Source organism: Anolis carolinensis, chromosome 1, assembly GCF_035594765.1.
Source record: "Anolis carolinensis isolate JA03-04 chromosome 1, rAnoCar3.1.pri, whole genome shotgun sequence".
In the NCBI taxonomy this organism is placed as follows: Eukaryota; Metazoa; Chordata; class Lepidosauria; order Squamata; family Dactyloidae; genus Anolis; species Anolis carolinensis.
The window spans coordinates 198,063,990-198,087,045 of record NC_085841.1 but is presented as its reverse complement, the minus strand read 5'-3'; the positions used below and the strand labels follow the sequence as shown (position 1 = coordinate 198,087,045).

At 40.8% G+C, this 23,056-nt stretch overlaps 1 long non-coding RNA gene across 1 annotated transcript in view; it reads right to left on the bottom strand.

The window, feature by feature from the left end:
• LOC103280024 (uncharacterized) overlaps window positions 1–22,131 on the bottom strand; it is a 79,785-nt gene extending 57,654 nt beyond the window's left edge. The window contains exons 1-2 of the long non-coding RNA XR_507108.2: window positions 21,777–22,131; window positions 19,937–20,034 (exon numbers count right to left, since the gene is read on the bottom strand). This is a non-coding gene — a long non-coding RNA (uncharacterized LOC103280024). The remainder of the gene's footprint in view (window positions 1–19,936; window positions 20,035–21,776) is intronic.
• Window positions 22,132–23,056: the final 925 nt, after the last annotated feature.

Genomic DNA, 23,056 nt, shown 5'->3' with positions numbered 1-23,056 from the left:
AGCAGGCATTTTACAATACAGTAGAGCATAGCCAACAGGTGAATGCAACATTGCAAAGTCCTTTTTTCATAGTCTAGACCAGGGGTCCCCAAACTAAGGCCCATGGGCCAGATGCGGCCCTCCAAGGCCATTGACCTGGCCCCTGTCCTAAACTTTAGACTTAGGGTTGACCTAAGCCTGAAATGACTTGAAGGCACACAACAACAACAAAAATCCTAATTTTGGACTATTTCATCATAGTCTGGCCCCCCAACAGTCTGAGGGACTGTGAATTGGCCCTCCACTGAAAAAGTTTGAGGACCCCTGGTCTAGACCAGGGGTTCTCAACCTGGGGTCCCCAGATGTTTTTGGCCTACAACTCCCAAAAATCACAGTCAGTTTACAGCTATTAGGATTTCTAGGAGTTGAAGGCCAGAAACATCTGGGGACCCCAGGTTGAGAACCACTGGTCTAGACCACTGCTTCTTAAACTGTGGGTCCTGATCCCAAATGGGATCCCTCTTAGTTTAATGTTGGGATCCTGAAAAAGCTTTCTGAACATCACAGAGTGCCTGTTTTGCACATTTACATGAATCTGTTCTGCAGTGTTTACAGTGGACTCTGCAGAGATGCTTCAGCTGTACTTCAGCAAAAGAAAAATCAGCATGTTTAGCAAACCTTGAAAATGCTGATTTGTTGCTAGTAAGTGTTTGATTTCTATGCCTTTGTTATATACCTATATACCCGGGTAATGTAAAAAATTCCTCAGGCCAAAAGGGGTGCCAAATGGAAAAGTTTAAGAAGTCTTGGTCTAGACATTCTATGGTGAATGCATTAGGTAAAATTTGTCTCACAGAGAAAATAGGTAAAATGCCATGGACTTGAAAGAAGAGCTTAGCATAATGTGCTAGATGAAGTGGCATGATTCATAATACTTTCCCAAAGCTAAATGTACACAAACCTATCTGTAACACTCCATGACAAATGCAGAAGAGACATTTAAATAATATCCATCGCTCCAGGATTGGGTGTGGGGGGGGAGCTTTTGCTCATTATTTAAAACATTATGTCAAATTCAGCTCCAGTATTTCTTTAGCCCAGCCTTCACATATTTCAGCCCAAGCCCGTATTTTCATGCTGTTAGTTGCAGTCATGTAAACTTTGATTTATGATGACGCCAATAATTTTTTTCGTGTAAGGAACGGCTTGAGAAACTGCAAGTCGCTTCTGGTGTGAGAGAATTGGCCGTCTGCAAGGACATTGCCCAGGGGATGCCAAGATATTTTGATGTTTTTACCATCCTTGTGGGAGGCTTCTTTCATGTCCCCGCATGGAGCTGGAGCTGATAGAGGGAGCTCATCCACATTCTCCCCAGTTGGATTCAAGCCGGCAACCTTCAGTTCAGCAACCCAACCTTGAAGTCATCAGTCCTGCCAGCACAAGGGTTTAACCCACTGCCTTATTTATTTATTTATTTATTTATTTATTTCCAACATTTATATCCCGCCCTTCTCACCCGAAGGGACTCAGGGCGGCGTACAAAATTGGCAACAATTCAATGCCTACACATAATTAAAACAGCAATTAAAATCCAATTAAAACAATATAAAAATATAAAACATATGGGGCCGGGCTGTGGCGCAGCTGTTGAGCAGCTGCCTTAAATCACTCTGACCATGAGGTCATGAGTTCGAGGCCAGCCCGTGGCGGGGTGAGCACCCGTCAATTAAAAATAAAAAATAGCCCCTGCTCGTTGCTGACCTAGCAACCCGAAAGATAGTTGCATCTATCAAGTAGGAGATAAGGTACCACTTATAAGTGGGGAGGCAAGATTAACTAATTTACGACCTGGAATGAGGAAGTGCCGTCAGTGTGGATGATGAAGCAGCTGCTCCCCCCTGTGGCCAGAATCGAACATCCCCTCAGAAGAAGGTTAACTTGCCTCTGTGTGTGTCTCTCAGTCTCTGTTTGATGTGTTTATGGGCATTGAATGTTTGCCCTATGTGTGTTATAATGTGATCCGCCCTGAGTCCCCTTTGGGGTGAGAAGGGCGGAATATAAATACTGTAAATAAATAAATAAATAAATAAATAAAATCCATTCATCACTGCCTTACTCAGATCTTGCAGATCTTCTTTAACTGAATGAATCAACTTGGAATGTGGTCTTTCTCTTTTCCAAAGTCTTCCACTTCACCAAGCAGAGAGCCATGTTGCCTCACCATATATCCAAAATACATCTCAGTATAGTCATTTTAATTTCTAGGGAATGTTCAAGCCACTATGTGTCTTTCCATGTTCTGAGCAAGGGTTTCATTCAGACCTCTGCTTCTCTACCAGTAACTGTAAAGTTTCTATGACGGCCCTTTCCCCCTTAATAGTTAGGATGTTTGCTGACTATTCCAAGGAAAATATCAGTTCAGTCTTCTGTGCAAATATCCATACCATCACACGAGTATGCATTATGGGCAGGGGACAGACTCATCTATTGCATTTAAGTAGAATTTTCTGGAATCGGTGACCGATTCTGGGCCTGGAATGTCCTCCAGATTTCTTGCATAGAAAAAGATAGAGTGAGGTTATAAAAGAATTACCCTAAGCCCTTAAACTAGAGCAAGAAAGAAATATAAACAAATGAATGGTTATTAACTGCATGAAAGTTCATTTGAAACACAACATATTTTTTTAATTTTCTGCCAAAGGAATAAGGCCAGAAAAATATTCTAGGAAAAGATTTGATTATCTTTTTAAAAAACTGAGACTGTAAGTGGTCTGGATACCTTTTTATTATGAGTCAAGAGCTGCAGAAGGCCAGATGAGGCCATAACTGGGGAAGGGAGAAAGTTTGGATTAGTGGCTTCCTGTACATGAAACATCTGTGCAGCAACATCAGAGACAATTTCTCTACAGCTATGTCTCTAGGTATTATGAAAGAGTACATCACGAGCCATTTTTGTTAATCCCAGTGTTCTAGGGAGATCCAGTAATGCAGAAGCTTTGGTTGACCAAGGTTGCATCTACACTGTAGAATCAATACAGTTTGACCACATTTTAACTGTTATGGCTCAATGCTATGGAATTTGGGCAACTGTAGTTTCTACGAAAGAGTGCTGGTGTCTCATCAAACAACAACTCCCATCATCCCATAGCTTTGAGTCATGGTAGTTAAAGTGGGCTCTACAGTATAGATGCAACCTAACTATCTTGACCACTGGAAACATTGCATGTCATTGAGAAGCATGGAGACCCCAGTGCCTCATGCCCCGCATCACTAGGTTCCAGTTGAGGGTGATCCCATGGGGGGATGTGTCAATCACACAGCTTCCCACCATGGATTCCAATGCACCAGCTCCGCCCTACTTCACCCACAGAGCCCTGCCAGTGACATTTGATGGGAGCCAGTAGGCTCTGTGGGTGAAGTTGGGCGGAGCTGGCCTATGCCATTGAAATCCACCTTTGTAATGAGGTCCTAAGTCTCTCAAGAAGATCTGTCAGAAAAATCATGACTGACAGATCATGACACACCACAGTATACTGAACTTTAAAAAATAAACAATAACAGCACCACAAACTATAGCAAAACCAATCTTATAAATCCAGGGAAAGTGACTAAAATAAATGAGGTGAAAGATGACAAGAATGGAATTATAATTAATATCATTCAGTACACTAGGAACAAACTACTATTTGTTTTCTTCCATGTACTTTATCTCAATTAGATAATTTTTCAGCCGCAATGTGAAACTGTTTGCTTCCAGACTTCATTTAAAGTTTGAGTTTTAAAATATTTAATTATACTTAAAATAGTATTTGATCCTGTTTTGCTTGAAAGCTGAGGTTTTACTTATTTTGTAAATTGTCTTAGTGTTTTACAATAATCTCACAGCAGTGCTGTCATGTTGTTTTATTGGGGAAGGATGCCCTTATCCACTGTGTCATTGAGGTTGATCAAGACTGTCTGCAGTCCAACTCCGCTGGACTGGCCACGTTGTTCGAATGCCCGATCACAGTCTCCCAAAGCAGTTACTCTACTCTGAACTCAAGAACTGGAAACGTAATGTTGGTGGGCAGGAAAAGAGATTTAAAGATGGGCTTAAAGACAACCTTAAAAACAGTGGCATAGACACTGAGAACTGGGAAGCCCTGGCCCTTGAGTGCTCTAATTGGAGGTCAGCTGTGACCAGCAGTGCTGCGGAGTTCGAAGAGGCACAAATGCAGGGCTTAAGGGAGAAACGTGCCAAGAGGAAGGCCCGTCAAGCCAACGCTGACCGGGACCACCTTCCACCTGGAAACCGTTATCCTCACTGCGGGAGAACATGCAGATCAAGAATAGGTCTCTTCAGCCATCTATGGATCCATCCCCAAGATAGCGAAGATGGAGGACCATCATCCTCGAACTACGAGGGATCACCTAAGTAAGTAAGTTTCTACCAATTTTGGAGTATACTTTTATGGCAAGAACTGAGAATTTTCCCCCCACATGAATTGGCTCTACGATAGTCTCTAGACATGGTCATCCCTGCAATTGCCATACTTGCTACCTTCCCCTTTTTCTCTCCCCTTATACCAGATATGAGATTCATGTGGATGTCCAGATGTTTTTGCACAAAATCTCCCAGTATTCCTCACCATTGGCAATGCTGACAAGATTGGTGAAGCTTGGGGGTTTAGCAAAATATTAAGGGCTGCTGATCTATGTATGCACACGCCCATTGACTCATATACACATTCACACATACACCCGAGGATTTATGCTCCCAAACTTCCCTAAAGAAATTAGAGCAAACTGCCAATTCTGGATTCAACTGGGATCTTGAGGAGCTTTATCCTGAAGCACTGCCTGATCCTGAGTCTACTCTGACTGCAGAAGGGGTGTGATGAGCAAAGCCTCCCAATAGTTCATGAAGAACTTCTTTGAGGCAGTGGTTCAGATTAACGGTAGGGCTGAAGAGAGGAGGTAGCTCCTTGAGAAATGACTGCATAAACCATATTGGAAGACAGGGTTGTTGTATGTTTTCCGAGCTGTATGACCCAGAAAACATACAACAACCCTGTGATCCCGGCCATGAAAGCCTTCGACAACACATACTGGAAGACTTTGCAGGCTCACTGTTTCAAACTAATGCCTTATAGGAATGTAGAGATTTCTTCTATAGATTAGCACCTTCACACTTATCCGGTGGGCAGACAACACAAGATAAAAATCCTCTTTGTTTCTTAATCCTACCCTGAAGCTATATGCATTTCACGCAAGGTGCTCTGTGGAAGAATGGTGAAGATTTCCAGATTTCCATCGAAAGTTTAAGCCACATTGTGCGGAGTGTGGCCCGCAAATTCTGTTGGAAAAGAAAACTCAATTTTTCTCAAATGTTGTGTATCAATGTAAAATTTTACCATAGGCTGAAGTCTCAAGTAGAAACTGAATTCCTGAAGCAAAACTGGTATGGAACACTAAATCAAATGAAGTTATAGGCATTTAGAGAATGGCATGTTTCTACTTTACATCCTTACATGTTTTCTGACTGGAAAAAAACAAATTGCCTAAAGTTGAATCAACAAATCAATAAAGTTGTGGTCAAATTTTAATCTGAGAACAGTGTCGTCTGCTTTCTTGCCAATTCACAAACTGCTTCAGGGAGAGGTGGATTTCCATAACTCTGAGCAGCTGTGTGTTAATTTTGATTAAAAACTGTTGGTTTTGGCAGGAAATCTCATAACCAAGTACAGCTTGGAATTTATCCTCAAATACTCTGTGAGACCAAGTGAATTTAGGAGCACAATGTTGCTTCTACGTTGAAATCTGTTCCAGTCTAAGTGTGGAGAACTGCATTAGGCCTTCCCAAGGCAACATTGTAAGTGTTTATTTACATTGAAAAAGACGTGAAAAATGTATCCTCCGTGGTATAGGGACAATTGAGAACCACCACGCAGTAGTGGTGAACTATGACTGTGGTGACCAGGTTTTGACTCCCCACTCTGCCATGGAAACCCAGTGGGTGATCATAGGCAAGCTACACTCTCTCAGCCTCTGAGGATAGCAAAGACAAACCTTCTATGAACAAATCTTGCCAAGAAAACTTAATGATAGGTCCACCTTAGGTTCTCCATAAATCAGAAATGACTTTGAAGGTGCACAACAACAAATTGCAATATATAGTCTAACAAGGGCACACTTTGAGTGTCAGTTAATAAGGCATACCCACAATAACAACAATGGGGACAACTATCCAAATTGACTGTCCAAGAGAAAGCTTGAAATCATTTTTTAAAAATTGGTGTATTTTGTTACAAAAAACAATACTGTAGACTTTCCCTGCTTTTTCATGTGCTTCTTTTGCTTTTCTAAAAATATTTGCTATTTAGTGAATAAAGCTTTTCACCCTAAATTAAAAATGCATTGTGATTCTCTGAGGTACATTGTTAACAAAAATACCAACTACTGAAATTTTTCACATTTTAGGATATTTTTGTGGGTGAAAATGTTCTTTACAGAAAAAAAAATCCTTGTCCCATGTATATTGACTTTTTATTCCCAAGAGTGTGTGTGTGAATAAGCTTCATGGTGTCTGCATGACACGGGTTATTGTCACATTGTGTAGGTGTAAACAGTTGTGCAACAGTTGCTGTGGCTGTTTACACCACCATCCCACTTTCCCCATACTCACACAGCCTAGTGATAGGGACAGTACCTACCTTGCCCTATTGTTATGAGCTCTGCAGTGCCTACTGGGCACGAAAATGGCAATATTCAGTCATCCAAAATGCCTAAACCCTAGGGGTGTGTGACTTGGCAAATAAAACCAGAGCAATTTTCTGCCCCATTTTCAGTTGCCCCCATTCCGTTTACTGGGAAATTCCTGAATTCAGGAGGGGGGGCTGTTTTTGTTCCAGTAAGATTTGGTCCATTGGCGCCAATGAGGAAGATTCAGGTGCTTGTTTATCCATCATTTTTATGTCAGAGTAATTTGCAGCGCAGCAGTAGTTGGATGGAATTAGTGGAACACAGAATGAAGTGACACCCAGAGATGTTAGTAAAACTATATACAAAGTTTTACTATAAGCAGTAATAAACAACACAAACAGACTTGCAGAAAATAGACAAACACAGGACTTGACTCTCACTCTAGGCAGACAGAACTCAACTCAACTGACACAATCAGCAATGCACACACTTGTGTCTGGACACTCCCTGGTTCCAGCCACACATCAAGGTCATCACAGCTTCTTAGTGATTAACTCTTTCCAGACTATAGTACACTCTGGATGATGCAATCAGTATGCAATACAGATAAGACACAAATTGCATTTAAACACTACAAATACACAAATCCCACATTAACATTTTAGGCATATCAGAATGAAACTTGCCTCCATTGTAGGCCATATTTAAGACTGCAAGCCTGCCAAGTTTCAGAACATTTCATCAATCCACTGAGTTTTGGGAAATGTTTTATGTTTTTGCCATAACAATTTTTTTTTAAAAAAAACAACCCACAAGAGGGGGTTCTGGGAATTGAAGTCCCAACCAGCACACCACAAAAGGAGAGGCGAATAGACACAGTCAACCAAGCCTCTGATTGGCTGCGAAAGAAATGTGTGTGAGAGAAACCTCAACTCCCATCATGCTTTGGGAGGGAGCTCATTCAATGCCTGCACTGCACAAAGTGCTGCGGAATAGGCTTGAGCGATCCATGAAAAAATTGATTCTAAACTTGTTTCAAAAGTAGGGGGCGCCAGCGTTTCGTTTCTGATGTCATTTCCGAATTTTGCCCCCCAAAAATTCGAAATTAACGAAAATTCGTTAGTTTCAAAAGTAATTCATTAATGGCGGACGCGCATGCGCAGTGGCCAAAAAAAAAAAACAGCACAAGGGGAGATTTTACAGGACTCTCCCGCCCTCATTTTTTGAGTGACCTTCTTCAAACTTGGTACAGTGGTAGAACACATTTAACACTGATAGCTCACCAAAATTTGGAACGTTTCCCTTATCCTCTGATTTTTGGCGAATTTTCATAGCTTTTATAATAAACCATTTTTTAATAATTGCAGAAATCTGTTCCTGCTTTGAAAGTCTTATTTCCTGTTAAATTGGGTTGTCTTTACTGTGAAAGTCATTGTTCTACTTCAGAAACTTTGTTTTTGTGGCTGAAACTTTGTTAAATTGGTGTGTGTGTGATATATACTGTATATATATATATATATATATATATATATATATATAGTCCCTGCATATGTGTGTGTGTGTGTGTGTATAGGTAAAGGTAAAGGTATCCCTTGACGTTAAGTTCAGTCATGTCTGACTCTGGGGGTTGGTGCTCATCTCCATTTCTAAGCCCAAGAGCCAGTGTTGTCCATAGACACCTCCAAGGTCATGTGGCCGGCATGACTACATGGAGTGCCATTACCTTCCCGCCAGAGCGGTACCTATTGATCTACTCACATTGGCATGTTTTCAACCTGCTAGGTTGGCAGAAGCTGGAGCTAACAGCGGGCACTCACTCTGCTCCCGGGATTTGAACCTGGGACCTTTCAGTCTGCAAGTTCAGCAGCTCAGTGCTTTAACACACTTCGCCATCGGGGCTCATGTATATATAATATACATACACATACACACAATGTGGAGAATATGTGGAAAGGTAGATAGATAAGTTGGGAGCCACAGCGAAGGCACCTTCCTGGGAGCAAGGTTCAATAATAATAATAATAATAATAATAATAATAATAATAATAATAATAATAATAAAAAATCCCTTACAATATCCAAGATGGCTCACTGCTACAGAATCTTGGGAGGTTTAGTTTGATATGGTACCATTATTGGCAGAGAAAGCTAAGCTGTAGGAGTTGAAATCCAATCATTTATCCTCCCTATAGAATCAATTTTATATGCATTTTTAGCTACAGAAAAGTTAAAATCAGGACAGTAAAAGAACAACACCCAGAAAATGGGAATTCCAGACAGGAAACAATCAGGGCCAGCTAATACCTCCCAACAAAGGATTCCCCCAGGTAGGAAGCAGCCAGGCTTTGAAGCTGCAAGGCTATTCAATGCTAATCAAGGTGACCAATTGCAACATTCACACTTGCCTCCCACAGACAAGAGTTCTTTCTCCCACCCTGGACCTTCCACAGATATAAACCCCACTTGCCTAGCTTCGCACAGACGTCAAAACCTCTGAGTATGTCTGCCACAGATGTGGGTGAAACGTCAGGAGAGAATGCTTCTGGCACATGGCCATAGAGCCCGGAAAACTCATAGCAACCCAGCCAGTAGGCTGTTGCTGAACAACGTATGAACTTTTAGCATTAAAGGAAAAAATGCCCAAGATTTTATCACTTAATACTGTTGGCATGTCTGGAGAAGAATAGAATGCGTCTATACCAGGCAAGGGCAAACTTTGCCCATGTCTGGAGTTAGGAATTGTAGGAGTTGAAATCCAAAACAATTTGACAGAAAACTGGGAGTTGTAGTTTGGCATGGTACTGGCTCTCTTCTGCAGGGAAGGCTAGGGACTTTGTAAAACTACAGCTCACATGACATGGCACTGAATCTGTTACAATTGAGCTGGTGCCAGAATCCTTTCCGGGAGATCTCCTCAGTGGAGATATCTCTTAAAGGGATATCCTCTGGCTCTAAGGATTCCGTTTAGGAAGGTAGGCAAGCCTTGTTTTGGTATTCCCCTTTAAGCCTGGCTGAAGAAGCAAAACCAAACGGCGGCTCCAGGGCGAGGCAGGGCGAGGAGAAGGCCAAGCGCAGGCAGGCATGGCTCTTCTCTCTTCTCTTCGCTCCCTCCCTGCTTCGTGGAAGGCTTCTACTGAGCCGGTGTGGTCCCCGCGGGGGGGGGGGGGGCGATCCGAAGACATCAGAAACAAACGAAAAAAAGGTACTTTTATTATTCAAATTCGTAATATTTGTAAGGCGGTGAGCAGATGGTTCAATATCAATTCAAAAGTAATTACGAAACGAATTTTAAACGAATTTAACGAACTAACGAAAAATTTGCTCAAGCCTGCTGCGGAGCTCTCTTTGGAGCAGAGGCCCAGGGAAGCCTTTCCCACCTTATTTGCCTCAAGCAGACACTCCGCCAGAGAGGGCTTTGGGAAGGGAAAGAAGAGAACGATCCCAGCCGGCAGGTGCCCACTCTTGCCTGATTTGTGAGGCTGCCCACACTCCTCTGAGCCAGGTAGAATGCCACTCAGCCCCATTGCTCCCATTAGCTGAAAGATCTGGCTGTCGCAATCCATTTCCAGCTTAGCCTTATGCTGCCCCTGCCTGCTCCATTTTTGCTGATCTGGCAGCCGAATCTCTGAATTCCCGAATCCAAAATCTCCAAACGGAATTCTTCACACTCCTACAAAACATCCTTCTAATCTTACAGAGTGTAGAAAAAAAATCTGAAAGTATTATTTAGGGCACAAAAATAATAACACATTTACCTTTCTGTCCATTCTACATTATGCTTGAGGATATTTGTGCAAAGATATTTTATAATAGCTGACTGTACACATGTTGTCCAGATCTTGTGAAATTTTCTGGTGCCACTAAAGCAAGTCCTGACTGAGTAAAACAGGGTAAAATTCTGAGCAGTGTGTTGCTGGCTCAGGCTCTATGCTGGAGCCCCCAGATGGCGTAGTGGACTAAGTGACTTGAAGGTTGGGTTGCTGACCTGAAAGCTGCCAGGTTTGAATCCCACCCGGGGAGAGTGCGGATGAGCTCCCTCTATCAGCTCCAGCTCCAGCTTTCCTAAGATTTGTTCAGATCTGCCACAATGCATCTGTTAAGGCTTCAGCATCCATAACTACACTGGCTTTACCATTAATTTATTACCAAATTATGTGCCACACAGTGCAATTTATTTAGTTTATTATCTGAATGCATCCGGCTGACATTTTAATTTCCAGCAATGCCCTGGACTAATGCCGTAGTGGGATCTTGTCTAGTCCCAGCTACTCAGTGGCTCTCTGGTCTGTCACCTTCAGAAGGCAAACACTGTAAGCACCCACTCATGGATAACAAGATCTCAAAGGGATACTAACAAGTTGGAAATATGTCTAGAGAAGGAGGACCAAAATGGTATAAGGTATGAAAGCCTTAAGGAGTGGCTTAGAGAGAAAGGTATGTTTATCTTGGAGAAAAGAAGTTTGAGAAGGATGTGAGAATCCTGTTTAAAATGTGAAAGGATATCACACTGAAGAGGGAATCCCTTTATTTTCTTTTAGAGCAGTGGTTCTCAACTTGTTGGTTGCCAGGTGTTTTGGTCTACAACTCCCAGAAATCCCAGCCAGTTTACCACTGGTCAGGATTTCTGGGAGTTGAAGGCCAAAACATCTGGGGACCCACAGGTTGAGAATCCCTGTGCTAAAGACTTGGACATGGAGCACTAAACTGCAAGAAAAGAGCTTTGACCTAAATATTAGGAAAAACTTCCTGATGGTAAGAGCTGTTTGACAGTAGAATATGTTGCCTTGGAGCATGGTGAATTCTCCTTCTCTGGAGGTTTTTAAGCTGAGGCTGGGTGGCCATTTCTTGGAAGCACTTTGATTAGCTTTTCCAGTGTGGAAGAATGAGGCCAGGCTGGATGTCCCTTTGGGTCTCTTCCAACTCTATGATTCTGTGATTCCACTATCTATCATAATGAGAATAAGCCAAAGGTATTTGATGTTTTTAACTGTATGCACTGCAACTAGGAGCAAAGAAGACTGTTTTTCGGTTTGAAAATATATGTGGAATTCAGAAATACCTTTACATGGAAATGAAGTACTTTTTTATTCCATTCATAATCTCGTGATACATTGTTATTAATTTTAATTTTAATTTTTTTATTTCGTGTCAATGCTTTTGACACGAAATAAAAAAAAATTAATGAGCAATTAGTTCTTATTGTTTTATATGTAGTATCTATGCCTATGCCATACCTCATATTACAGGACAACTGTATAACTTACATTTCTGAAATAGTGTTTTCTCCATAAACTGTGATGCGTAGCTCAAATATAACATATGTGCTGTGACCCTGGGAATAATGTCATAATCACAACCATACGTCAATAACTGCATCTGCTTTGTGAACTGTAGGCAAACATAAAGGAATCTCTATTACTACTTTGTTTTGTTATTTTTAAACACAGTTTCACTCTTTGGAAGATTTAGGAATGGACTTATACAAACAACATTTTTTGTTCATGATTAGTTCTTTACATCATGGTAATCCAATAGCTTGCCTGTTGGAAGAGGAGGAATTTCATAATATGGTTCAAGATGCAACAGAATTGCATATAAATACATATTTTCAAGATTGGCTTGAACTGAAATCTACATATATTAAATAAGCTTTCTCCATTCTGAAGTTAACAGAAAACGTTCCATAATAATGGATAAATAAAAGGTAAAGGTTTCCACATGACATTAAGTCAAGTCGAGTCTGACTCTGGGGGGGGGGGGGGTAATCTCTATTTCTAAGCCAAAGAACCAGTGCTATCCATAGATACCAACTAGGTCATGTAGCCGGCATGACAGCATGGAGTGCCATTACCTTCTTGTCAGAATGGTACCTATTGATCTACTCACATTTGCATGTTTTCGAACTGCTAGTTTGGCAGAAGCTGGGGCTAACAGCGGGAGCTTACCCCACTCCCTGAATTCGAACCAGCAACCTTTTGGTCAACAGCTAAGCGATTTAATCCACTGCGCCACCGGGGGCTACTAATAATGAATAGAAAGGAGCAAAAATGGGGAAAGGGTGTTTTTCATTTTCTCTCACTTTAGATTTTTTTTTCCAGTCTGAATGAGAATAACTTTGCAAATTGTGTTAAATTCATCAAATGTGAAGAGGAATAAAGTTGGCCTTCAATTTCATTAGGCCAATTCCTAGCTGTATATTATCACCCAGTCATCTAGGTAGCAATTATGTTGAACATGGCAAACCCTTTTCAACAATAGCTTTCAAATAGGTTGTAAGCCTAACTTGCTAGCAGAATAACTTCTGCAAGGAAACATGGTTGTTTCAAATCCAGTCTTTTAAGAGTTAGGCATCTAAAAGGAATCTGTCAGTTTGTGTTTCTTTATCATTTCAGTGAATATGTGTCACAACCTTTCCATCAGTTGCACAAAGCAAATTACACTCAGGCTGGCAAAACTAACTACTCTTTTTATCTTGAACGTAACAAGAAAATGCGGAAATTGTGAACAATCAGGTATGTAACCTACTAGCTATACTAGTGCGACTGTAGCAAAGTAGTAGGCTGGTGTGATAAAGTCTAGATTAGAGAATAAACTTCAGTTTGTGGCTGAATGTGGCATTTTTTTCCACACAAAAACAGCAATTGCATTACACTGCAGTATTTCTTGTGCAGAAAATCCTGGGTTTTTTTCAAGCTTCATGAAAATTTTGCACATAGTGTGAGTTCAAGATGACAGTCTTTGAAGACTGCAGTTTTGGAAGGTTTCCCTCTAGCCAGAAAAATTGCTCAACTTATTAATTGATTCCTTCATGAAGAAAATTAGCAAAGAATTACACCTCTATCCACATACACCATGGCAGACGGCCCATGTGTACATTTCCTGCTCACTTTGTCTCCTTTTGGCAGTGAATTTCTCTCTGTTTCTCTGTACCACTCAAACTGTCGAGCTATAGTGGTGCTTCATATTTCAAATAAAGTGCTCTTCAAGAAGAAAGGACATTTTGCTATTTTATGTCCGCCTTTGTTCTTAAATCTGACCCTGTCATTTTTACAGATGAGATGAAACCTAATTTCTACTGTTTCCATTTTGACAATGGTAGCATTATCTAGAGATGGAAAGAAATTTCACTTGACATGATAGTTTTTTCTAAAATTAACAAAATGTTCTACTCCTCCCAATTTTTAAAAGTTTTTTTATGAAGCCATTTGGAGTGTTGATAGAAGGAATAGAAGTATAGGAAGAATCAGAATTGCTGTGCTATGATACTTACAGTGGTGTGTGTGTGTATTCATTCATATTCAGCATCTTTGTTCAATGATAACATTCTGATAGCATGGTCTATAAGAAGTTCAAGGTCATAAACAGTGGTGCACAGATATGTGCAAGGTATCTAAAGTAAAAGTTTCCTTTTTACCTCCATGAAAAAGAGATAGTTGATTCAGAATAACCATCCTAAATCAACAGTATCAAGAACCTTTCATCATACCAGACAGTCTTTTTATCTGATTAAGAAGGGGAAAAACATATGCAGACATATTTGGCTTAGCTTATGAATTACATGATAGATCAAAATCAGGCATTTTGCATGATTACTTACATGCTTTGAACAGTATCCATTAGGAAGAGTAAAGTCCATTAGAATCATAAGCAGTTATTGTTGCTGTCCATCTTGATCAACATAATCTGTGAGTAATTGGCAAACGATCTGAAGTAATTTTTAAATTCTTGAGGAAAATATGGCTATTCCTCCATGTCTGCTAATACAGCCAGAACATCCATCTTCATGACATTTCAAGAAAACACTTGGATTACTGGATTAGATATTATATTCCACTGTAGAAATAGAAAATTATTATGAAATCACAGCACATTTGTAAGCTACTTGGATTCTTTTTGAGTACATATCTTAAGACTTTGAATTCATGAGATGGAAGAGCAATATTGCTTTATGTATTATAAAGGTATTATATCAGTTTATTTGTTTAGATTACATTACAGCAGAGGTTCTCAAACTTCTTCAGCCACAGTAAGTAACACAAAGAATCTGTGAACCTCACCTCCTCCAAGGTGAATTGAACCACCTAAACTGGGCTCTACAGGCCAATGGATACTCCACCACAGACATCAGAAGAGCTGCAAGGCCAAGAACAAGCCATGAGAGTCGAGACAAAGATCCACCCAGAGGAAAAGTGTTCTTACCATACATCAAGGGAACCACTGACCGCATAGGTAAACTGATGAAGAAGCACAACCTACAAACTATCTACAGACCCACAAAGAAAATCCAACAAATGCTATGGTCAGCGAAAGACAAGAGGGATCCTCTCTTCTCTGCAGGAGTCTACCGGATACCATGCAGCTGTGGACAAGTATATATGGGGACCACCAAACGCAGCGCCCAAACACGAGTCAAAGAACATGAAAGGTAGTGCAGACTAATTCAACCAGAGAAACAGCCATAGCAGAGCACTTGATGAACCAACCTGGACACAGTATATTATTTGAGAACACAGAAATGCTTGACCACTCCAACAATTATCATGTCAGACTACACAGAGAAGCCATTGAAATCCACAAGCATGTGGACAACTTCAACAGAAAGGAGGAAACCATGAAACTGAACGAAATCTGGCTACCAGTATTAAAAAAAACTCTAAAATCGAAACAGTAGATGGGAAGCAACACTCTGAGGGCAGAGGAGCCCCAAGGACGATAATGACTGAACAAAGGATGCCCCCCAGGCAAGAGACAAAAGCTTTCCAATGCTAATTAGGGTGATTAACTGAAACAATGCTGGCTTCCCAGTGACAAAGGACTCTTGCCACACCCTGGACTCTCCACAGATTTGTATTTTTTCCTTTCCTTGCCTAGTTTATCCATGCCACACAGCCTCTGAGGATGCCTGCCATAGATGTGGGCGAAACGTCAGGAGAGAATACTTCTGGAACATGGCCACACAGCCCGAAAGACATACAACCACCCACAGTAAGTAAGGTTTCGTATGGAGCCCCATATTTGTATATTATATTATAGGTAAAGGTAAAGGTTTTCCCCTGACGTTAAGTCCAGTCGTGACCGACTCTGGGGGTTGGTGCTCATCTCCATTTCTAAGCCGAAGAGCCGGCGTTGTCCGTAGACACTTCCAAGGTCATGTGGCCGGCATGACTGCATGGACCGCCGTTACCTTCCCGCCGGAGCGGTACCTATTGATCTACTCACATTGGCATGTTTTCGAACTGCTAGGTTGACAGGAGCTGGAGCTAACAGCGGCCGCTCACGCTGCTCCAGGGGCTTGAACCTGGGACCTTTCGGTCTCCAGCTCAGTGCTTTAATGCACTTTGCCACCAGGGCTCCTATATTTATTATATTATATTATATTATATTATATTATATTATATTATATTATATTATATTATATTATATTATATTATATTAATGTGTATATTTCAGGCATGGACCAGGCCAGTGAATGAAGAGTGTTAGTGTGAACTAACTCATACAATGCAAAAGAAGAAAAAAGAAAAGAAAGAACAATACAATATTTAACACGAAGAACAATTTTAACCAACATAAACTTAACAGTATCTCAGTAGAAGGCCCCAGGAGCCATCCAGTCCATCCCCCTTCTGCCATGCAAGAAAAACACAATAAAAGCACCTCCTCAGCAATGGGAGGGAAATAGAGGTTTGGAAGGAAGGAAAGGGTGGGGGGGGAGTCTGGGCAGTCAGAAAAAGAGTCTGGGTAGTGAGGGAGGTGGGGGAGAAAGGGTCTGTGTCCTGGGAGGAAGTTGCTATTGCTGCTGCTGCTGTTTCCAGCAGCACAAAACTTTAATTTCCCTGCAATTCTCAGGATGAGGAAAGAGGAGGTAGTGGAAAGCAGCAGGGCACTGTGGAGCCTCTCACTATCACTCTCGGAGCCCCAAGGGCACCACAGAGCAGTGGTGGGAGAAAAGGAAGTCATTAAGAAGGGGCTGCAGAAGCTACTTCTATGATGGCAACACTTCCTTTGTCTGCCTTTAAATCCATGCAAAATGCTCCCTCTTCATGCTTCCTTTCCCATCCACTTCCCTCTGTGAGTGAATAGAGAATACACACATGAGACTGCCTCCTTCCTTGAGATCCTACATCCTATCACTCTTTCCACTGCCTGCCTGCCCACCCAAGCAAGTGAGTGAATGTGTAATATAATACACATATGGCATTTCATCCTCATGCTCCTCCATCCCATTTTCCCCACCTACCCAAGTGAGCGGGCAAATGAGTACATCAGGGAATGTACATTTGATCAGGGGGTTTTCTATCAGCGGGTACCACCTATTTGATTTTCTTCCAGTTACCAAAGATTTGACTGCTAGGCAGAGCCGGCCCTAGGTATTTTTCAAGTGTAGGCGAACAGAATTTTGGTGCCCCCCCCCCCCCAAACCAATCACTGAAAAATAAAAGCGTTGGATAAGTGAAAATGTTGGATATTAAGGAGGGATTAAGGAAAAGCCTATTAAACATCAAATTACATTAAGATTTTACAAATTAAGCACCAAAACAACATGTTTTCCAACAAACCAACAGAAAAAGCAGTCTCGACTGCACCCCTGTAAGTTTTGCGCCCGAAGCGACCGCTTAATTCGCCTCATTGTTGAACCGGCTCTGCTGCTTGGCAAGCCTCACTTAACTGAACACAGCTCAAGATGGACATTAGTTTTATTGTCCTATTAAAAATGGCACAGGGCAGTAGGAAATAATCCACAAACAGTCAAAGCCACCAAAGTTGAATCTGCAGGTTTGGAAGAATGACTGTATTTACTTGTTTTTGGAGACATTTCTACCACACACACATAAAAATTCCACTTATTGCAGTAATAAAATCAGTACAATCGAACTAACCATTTGTGGCACAGACAAAAAACCCACTAAGAATATACTATTTGTACACACATTCAAGTTACAATTCAACAATTGCTTTAAAATGTTCAATGTCTGGCTTTCTAGTAAATGAATCACTTAATTGCTACAGCATGGCTTTCAATCCACCTTTGTATCTATTTCCTGATGCTTTTCTTTGAAGCATAGGAAGCGGCTGTTGGCCCTGTCCAATAACATATTTACAATCCACCCTCCCCATACATGAAACGTAAGATGTTCTTCCAAAGGCATGATTCCTTTCTCAACATGTATTCTTTTGCATTAGGGGAATGTTTGGTGGTTAAACTCAAAGTGCCCTGATCCAGCCAGGTTTTATCTAGTCCGTGGCTGTGTCATCCAACAATATTATTAACCATCTTCTGGAGCCACTAGATGTAAACAAATTGGATTTTGCTGGCCATATGTTCTACTTTACAGTTAGCAATGCTCTGTTTGAAGGCTGTTAAGAGACTGAACATGACCTCAATTTGCAGGGTTGCCACACAGAAGTCTGGTATAAAGATGAAGAGTCTTAAAAAGTAAGGGTCTTGAGGTTTTCTATCAGCGGGTACAAATTGGACAGCAAACTGAGTAGTCAACTGGCTATTTGATCACAATCTTTCCCACTCTGGTGATATGTATTATGTTCCAATTTTAATGATAAAATGTTTTCTAAATACACATTGGCACATGCATCCAGAATCCTATTTCTTGGCAAGATTTGTTCAGAGAAAGTTTGCTTTTGCTTTCCTCTGAGGCTGACAGAATGTAATACGTTCAAAGCCAGTAGATATGTCCCTGCAGTAGTTTAAAGCCTGGCCTCCAGAGTCTAACACTAAAGTTGCGTTGCCATGCTGGACCCTGTTCCAACACTTTGTTAAATGATAGGCTGTTCTGCAGCTAAAACATCCCAACTAGTATATGTCAAGCCTGTTCTTTTACGTTTTTAGGAAAAGAATGAGTGGTAGAAAGTCACCCAAGGAGGTTCATCACTGAATTAGGATTTCACCCAGACCTGCCTAATCTTTGTCCTATATGAAAATTGGACAGCACTGACTGGAAAAATAGACTTATTTGTCCATGTCTATCTATACACTGGAGCTCCGGTTGCGAAGTGCGTTAAAGCACTGAGCTGCAGACCGAAAGGTCCCAGGTTCAAGCCCCAGGAGCGGCGTGAGCGCCCACTGTTAGCTCCAGCTCCTGCCAACCTAGCAGTTCGAAAACATGCCAATGTGAGTAGATCAATAGGTACCACTCTGGCGGGAAGGTAACAGCGCTCCATGCAGTCATGCCGGCCACATGACCTTGGAGGTGTCTACAGACAACTCCGGCTCTTCGGCTTAGAAATGGAGATGAGCACCAACCCCCAGAGTCAGACATGATTGGACTTAACATCATGGGAAACTTTTACCTTTGCCTATCTATACACCAGAGCATGGAAAAGTTACTTTTTTGAATTAAAACTCTCAGGAGCTTTGACGAGTTTTGACTGTTATAGTTTACTTTTATGATGATCATTTTTGTTGTCATTATCATTATTGCTTTCCTTTAAGCTAATATTGTCTCACTGTTTCATAGCAGTTCTGCTCTTAGTAGTAGCTTTTTGTGTGGCCATCGATCCCATTTCCACAAAGCTAGACAATGATTTTATTTTTATGGATGTTTTAAAAATGGCATCTATTATTTTAAAAATCCACCAAAATATTTTCCCAGATTATTGCCTTACTGACTCTTCCACTTTTCCCTCCTTCAAATAGCATTATTAGCAGTGGGGAGTACGATTTTTCATTCAATTTCTTTTCACTTAGTTGCAGTATTTTTAGCCAATGCTCGTTTCTCTACTCCTCTGTTTGGTGGAGTTGTCATTTCTGAACTTCATTCAGAACATTATTAAACACTTCTTTCCTTCTTTCCTCCTTCCCTCCCTTCCTTTCTTTGTGGGAATGACAGGCCTGCCTTATCTTAACAATGTTTACACAGGCTAAATACCACCATTTTCCAAGTTGTGGTTTTTGTGGTTATAATTATTGCGGCAAACATGCAATATTTCATGTAAATGCATTCCCACTTTATTTGTTTCTGTGTCTGAACAATTCTTGCGATTCATGGCCTTTTTCAACATGCTTTTTATCTTTAATTACTCATTAGTTGCCTATAATTAAAACTGTGTAGATTTAAGCTTGTGGATTGTTTTAATCAGTAGAACGATAATTTCCTGTCTACATTCTATAAAACTTTTTGAAGGAAACAATGCTTAACAGCTTCTTGTTTTCAAGGCTTTCCTAGAAATAATACAGATAGGATACTGAAAGCTTAGGACGCTTCAGGACAGTGTCAAAATGTAGGACAAATAAGTGGGGTTAAAAAAATCTTGGTACCTAACAGAAAGTCCAGGCATGAAGCTGTCAGTCCCGATCAATGTTCCCCAGGCGTCCTGCTTTATAGTTGCCTGGAAAGTTGCAATATGTTTTGCACCCTGTAAAAAAAACAAAAAAACATCGAAGTGGCTATCCTTCATCACATCTCTGATTTGTGGGCCAATGGAAACACCTTATTTTATCTTTGAGTCACTTATGAATTAAAACATCAGTTACAAATCAGTTAAGGCTTCACTTTGCTTTTTCATTGCCTTAGTTAAGTTTTTCATTAGCCTGAGTTTGATGTATAAAGATGGAAGAAATATCTTCTTTGGATCAATCAATGGGTCATGTGTCACAGTTTTCTGCCATGGAACCAATTTATTGTGGTGAGACCAACCTTTTCTGATATAATACAAATTTCTTGCTCAAATGTCCCACTCACAAAGGAAACAGCAATACATTGTGTAACTAAGCGGTAAACCCAGTAGAAATCCAACTATCTTAAGATCACCACATAAATTCCAGTTATGCTTTGAGTATTGAAAGCGGTTCAGCAGTGTTTTCATGATTTTTTCGCATAAACAGAATGCCCAATAGGTATAGAAGGGTTGAGATTTACGTGGTGCAGCAAAACAGCCTTCAAGCTTAAGAATCTGTCAGGGGTACTTTGATTGTGCTTTTCATGCATGGGAAGGGGTTGAACTAGATGGCCCATGTGGTCTCTTCCAACTCTATTATTCTATAATTCTATGAATGATGAGTCAATAAACAATTATCATTATGTAGGGTTGTGGTTGCATCTGAGAGCACAAAACAATCCATTAATATCACCGCAAAAGGTCAGACTGTCAGTTTGGCTAAAATATTTTGTCAGATCGTAATCACAGTGGATAAATTTTGAAATTTTCATACAGGGTGACAAAAGATTCCATCACTGCAGCCTTGATTCAAGCAGCTCTGCCTGACTCTTTCATAAACCCAAATTTCTGACCAGCTCATTCAGCTCTGCTTGAGATATTAAATGAGGATCGCTGGATGTTAATGGGCCAAAGTGGAGCCTCCGGTGGTGCAGTGGGTTAATCCCTTGTGCTGGCAGGACTGATGACTTCAAGATTGGGTTGCTGACCTGAAGGTTGCCAGTTCGAATTCAACCCAGGGAGAGTGCAGATGAGCTCCCGCTATCAGCTCCAGCTCTATGCGGGGACATGAGAGAAGCCTCCCACAAGGATGGTAAAAACATCAAAATATCCAGGTGTCTCCTGGGCAACATTCTTGCAGACAGCCCATTCTCTCACACCAGAAGTGACTTGCAGTTTCTCAAGTCACTCCTGACATGAAAAAAATGGCACAAATCAGCATCCATCTGCATCTGATCACCATCATCGCCTACCTCCTCATCTGCCAGTATCCATGCCTTTTGGCATGCCGGAGCAAGTCTCTACACCTGTGGTTCCCAACTTTTGGGTTTGTGGTTGTGATTCCCAACTTTTGGGCCTCGAGGTGTTTGGGACTTCAGCTCCCACAGTTCCCAACAGCTGGTATCTGTCTGGGATTTCTGGGAGTTGAAGTCCAAGACACCTAGCGACCCAAATGTTGGGGACCACTGCTCTACACCATCAGAAATTTATCCTTGTCGCATTTTAAGAGACTGAGTCTCTGTTATATATTACATAGTATTGGTTATGGCTGTCAAAGATATGAGCAATCTAAAACAAGAACAAGGAAATATTTCAAAATTTTGCAATAATTGTAAAACAAAATTGGGCATTTCTCAAAAACCTTACATTTTGAAGTTATTTATGTGCTCAGCATCAAAAATTCAATTTGATACATAAAATATATAAAGGAAACAAAATACCTGTTTTTCAGTGATTGTCTAACATCCTGTATACTGTTGGAAATGCAACATTGTTTAGCACTGAAGAATCAAGAATAGCTCACAGTGGACAATAGTAACTGGGTTAACTTGTTTGTGTGATCAAAAGCGTTCTCCCATTGTGGCAACATATCCTGCCCATTCCATGATATAAATTGATACTTGTAAGGATGTTTCTTCTTCCTTTTTCTCCTGAGTCCTTTTCAAAATAAAGTTAAGTTACATCAGTAGCTTGAGATCATCCTATTTTAGAACAGAGTTCCTACAACAAAGCTTAAGTCAAGATCTCAAACCACTGCATGTACTCTAAAATATACCAGCTGTGGGCAGGTGATTTAGCAGTATGAGAAACTGTTGCAGGTGAGTTCCAGAGCTCTGGAATCCAAATTGCCTTCTGCAGTCTTGTTCTCATATTATGATTATGGTAAGAAGTGGAGAAGGAAATGTTAAATTTTCTTCCCTGTTACTATCCTAGTCATAATTCTCCCCTTGCTGCAGCTATTTCAAAATAGAGTGGTGAGGACAATGCCATTTGGAAAAGAAAGGGCTGATACAATGGAGCTGATTCCTAGAAAGGAGTGATAGATCAGAGGCAATCTATGAAAATGCTAAACAGCTGAAAAATGCACCGAAGAGTTGTGAAATATATGATTTACACCTGGGAATAATTCTCAGATTGTATGACAAAGGTTGTTGTTCTTGTCATCTGGGGAGAGAGGAAGAAGTTGAAAGGGGAACACCTGGGAAGAGGATGTTTGCTCACTGTGTTGTGCTGATGCCTTTACACAAATTAAGACAACAAAGTCTGGTTACTCAATAGGAAAAGCCCAGTGTGGAGTTAAATCAACAATAAGGACACTATCACACTCTGCAAACAGATACAGATGGTGTTTATTGTTTTATGCCATATTTATTGGTTGAGGCTTGACCTTTCCTCAGATTTGTTGTTCAGAAAACTATACTAAAAGCTGTTTTCTGTGGGTGGAAAGAATATTAATTATTGTTCGTTTTCCTGAAGAATGGTGTTTGTGAATCATCTGCATAAACATTCTTTGCTTTTTGAGAAATCTTTCAGAAATTTTTCTAAAACAGAAACACATTTCTGCACAGAACTCCTGCTTTTTACGTAGAATGTTAATTTACTGTGGAAAAAAGCAGTGTGTTTCTCTGCAGAAAAAAAGAATGGTTTTAAGTAGAGTAAGCAGTATTATGCAAGAGCTCTCCAGAACTTCGCAGAAATTTTCATTTCTCCTGTGGAAAAT